The 4,029-nt window shown below is 38.0% G+C and overlaps 1 protein-coding gene across 3 annotated transcripts in view; it reads right to left on the reverse strand.

The window, feature by feature from the left end:
* Znf81 (zinc finger protein 81) overlaps positions 1–4,029 on the reverse strand; it is a 174,614-nt gene that overhangs the window by 133,362 nt on the left and 37,223 nt on the right. The gene's annotated exons all lie outside the window — the stretch shown is intronic.

The raw sequence follows: 4,029 nt of genomic DNA on the forward strand, positions 1-4,029 counted from the left end.
TAGAATTCTCAAGATACTGGATATCAAGCAGTGAAGGACAGCGATCCATGAGAAACAAGCCTCAAGACCCTGACGTCTCCAGGAGTTGAAGAGACCTAGCTGACAGTCTGTGTAGGGCAAGGTGGCTGGAATTTTCAGGGCAGAACAGCAGAAAGGAGAGCTACAGAGAGGAAAATGTAGATCTGCAGGTCTCTGTAAGGTGTTCAGTTGAGCACTGGCCTGGGCATATCAGTGGGAAAGCAGCACAGGTGTCCTATGTGTCTACCAGAGGCCTCACTGAGACATCTCCTTCCTGAACTGCTGAGTGCCCTAGAATATCTGAAGTGTTTAATGTGTTGTCCTTGATTTGGCTGAGTTTTCAGTCCCTTTTCACACCTGTGATTATCACTGTATCCCAGGGAAACATGGATATTTTCCTGACCAGCAAATGGCAAGTATTATTGCACGGCCCAGAAAACCACCCAGCTACACCCCAATCCTATATCATGTCCTGTTAACAGGGTATCAAATTCCTAAATCAAAAGCTATCTTTAAGTTGGAGCAAGGACAGGGCCCATGGATGTTGGAGGGGGAAAACCCCACATCAGAGATGGTCAGGGGATTGTGACCCAGGCAGATGATGGACATGAAAGTAAACCTTGCTGTTCCTAGGAGAGGACCATACCATTTAAATGCTCTGAAGATACATCTTGAAGTTTCTAAACTTTTGGAGTTGCTTGGAGATAGTCGGCATTAGCCCCTCAGATACCTAAATGCCACTTTCAAATAGGACCCTTGTCAACATCATCTTCTTTGCTTGGCTTTTTGGCAAAAGAGGAGTCTGCTTCCTCTCCCCTGGTCCTCATACTGTGGATTCCATGCAAGGCTGCTCCTTCAAGGACTGCCCTTTCTTGTTGTTTTCCCTTTCCCTCTCAGGCTGTGCACTTGTGTCCCGCCTTCTCCCATGGCCTCAGATTCGGTCCTGCACATCCAGGTTTTCATGGACTTTTTCAAGATCACTTGCTCAGCTTAATCCCTTTTCACTTCATTTCCTCTCTAGCTTCTCAGAAAGAACATCTACAAGCAGCCTCACCTCATTCCCTGTGTGGACATCTCCATCAACATCTGTACTCTTCTTCACCACCCCAGACTACAGCCCCAACTGCTGACTTCGTGCTGTCCATGTCTTATTCTATTTCTGCTATAATAACCTACTTTGAACATCTAAGTATATGTTATCAGTGTGAGATTCCCTTTGGTAAATTGCTTACTCCTATTGTTATATCCATTTCTAACCACAGATGTTTCTGTCTTTTGCTTGTTGATTTGTACCTTGTTTTCTTATCTTTATAGACTTTTCTTCCTCCATTCTCTCTAGCTGAGGGGTCCTTAACTAGGGCCCTACTATACTCTGCTCTTCCTATCATATAATATCTTCATTAAAGGAATTGCTATGGCTTGGGTGTGTTCCCCAAAGATTAATGTGTTGGAAGCTTGGTGCTGAATCTGACAGTATTAGGACAAAGGGGAACCTTTAAAAGGTGAGATCTAGTGGGAGATAATTAGATCACTGGAGGTGCTGCCTTTGGAAGGCATTAATGCTGGTCTAGCAGAGTAAGCTAGTTTCCACAAGAGTGGGTTGGTATAAAAAAGAGCAAGATAGTCCTCTTTTCATTCTCTGGCTTCCTGTCTCAACTTCTGATCACTCTTTACTTGCTCTTGGTATGAAGCCATGGGCATAGACTGGTGAGAGGCTTTTGAACCTCCAGACCTGTGAGCCAAGTAAACTTCTTTTCTCTGCAAATTACCCACCCTTGGGTATATTGTTATAGCAATGGAAAACAAACAAGAAATAAGAGTCTTCCATCCATTCTGAATATGTGTTTTATTTTCCTATTCTATTGACTCATGTACCTTTAGTCCTTGCATTATAATGGTATACTACCATATTTACCTATGTAAAATGATGTTTCTCACAGTTATTCAATCCCTTCACTTCAGTGAATTAGTACATGGAAGTGTCATAGCCAAAATCAAAATTTTCTCACCTCATAAATTCTTCTGGACCCTAAGATTTTTTTTTTTTGGCTTTTCACTCTAGAATTCCTATCCTTTTCTTTCTTTTTTGAATTATTAGCTAAATGTCCTATATTTGCAAGTCCTATTTATGTCATCTAAAATTAAGTCCATATTTTATCACATTTGGATTATTCTGTTCTTAATGTGTCTACCTGATTCCTTTGAGGATATTTTTTACAAGTTCATTTTAGGTGACAGATTTTATTATCTTAACCATGACATTTATCTTATACAAGCTTTCTGAAATAAATTTCATGTCATTCCCTATTATGTAGCACATGATAATTAAGCTCTTCTTGTGATGACAGGACACATATTTCCAGTTGAACCCTGTATGTGTATATCTTCTATAACTCATTTTCAATTTCATTTTTTCCTATTTTCCTTAGTTTCTTACATATAAATTTCTCTTTGGATCTTAGCTGTTGGTTATTTAGGGCTCTGCTGGTTCAGATACAGGCTTTGTCTGTCCCATACAATTTGGCTCTTAATTATTCCAGCATCTAATATTTTGTACCCTTTTTCCTCTTTATCCCACAGAAAGTCAGAACAAGGAATAACTTTTACCCTATTAGTTTAGATTTTTAATTGAATTTTTGCTTGGAAAATTAGTAAAATCATAAGGTTTGAAATTCAAAACACATGAAAGAATACACAGTGTAAAATCTCACTATCATCTCTTTTCTCTCATTTCCCTCTCCAGGGCTACAATATTAATGGCTTTTAAAGTTTTCTTCCAGAAATATTTATACACAAGTAATGTATTTTCAACTGTCTAGCCTATGATCACTTCCCTCTGAGACCTTTTTTAAAATCCTTAAGAATAAGAGCAATAACAATATTTTATTCTTAAAATTTTTAGTGGAAAAAAGGGAGAAACCAGTTCAAATACTAAAATTACTGGTTTTGTGGAGACAAGCAAACAAGGGTATTTTGTTTCAGTGGGATTTCAAAAGTGTGCTGAAAAGAATTCAAAGAAAGATTGTTAGTGGGAAGGGAAGATATGGCTTGAAAACAAAAAGAATTCCATCTTTATTCATGAATCATTCCAGTATGGACAACTACTACTTTTAAAAGCATAAAAGTAGATAGTATAGCTGGTACCTGCTTTTAAAATTCAGAGAAAACCGTATCTCCCTTGAGATGAAATGAGACTGTGATAAATTTTCAGAACATAGACCTCTTATCTCATTTATGAATCACATACCTATTTTGAATTGGTGCAAAGGAGTAGGAAGAGCAGGCTTAATGGGAGAAGAGTATATGGATAATGATTGGATTTGGGAATAAACTAGATTTTTCAGAGTAGATGTTTATATCTGGTGGCATGCAAACTCATCTACATAAATATTTTTTCAGACTGATAACTCCATTTATATGCTGCTTATGAAATCAGTGGGCTCAGCAGTAATAAAGATGGTATTTTCAGCATAAGCACAAACTTCTTACATTGAAGATTAGTAGTCATAACTAAATACTGTCAGCTGTCATAAAAGTTGTGTGTATATGCTAAATGAACTATGAAGTTTGAAAAAGTTCCAAATCCATGCCTAAGAATTAGCATGCTTAAGGTCCACAGAATAAATTAAAGGAGATTTATGGACATAAAAGTGCAGCGTAATTGTGAAAGAATAGTGAAGATTTGGGGACAGTACAAGGTCTGGACACTTACATTTTACCTCACTAAAAAAGGCAAACAAAGTGGATTCCATGGTCAGATTATGCTTAGTATTTTAAAACTTGGTAGAATACAGTAATGGTATAATTTATTCAAGTGGAGACCAGCTGCCTTGGTTTAAATCCAATCTATCATACATACTCCTCATATCATCTTGGAGAAATTATTTACTCATTCTGAGCTTCAGTTGTTTCTTTTCTTGTTTTTTCTCTCCTCTCCTCTCCCCTATCCCATCTGCTCCTCTCCCTCCTCCTCCCTTCTCTCTCTCTCTCTCTCTCTCTCTCTCTCTCTCT

This window comes from Heterocephalus glaber, unplaced genomic scaffold, assembly GCF_053883595.1.
Source record: "Heterocephalus glaber isolate CG9 unplaced genomic scaffold, H.glaber_assembly_v1.0 deba00001547, whole genome shotgun sequence".
NCBI classification, from domain to species: domain Eukaryota; kingdom Metazoa; phylum Chordata; class Mammalia; order Rodentia; family Bathyergidae; genus Heterocephalus; species Heterocephalus glaber.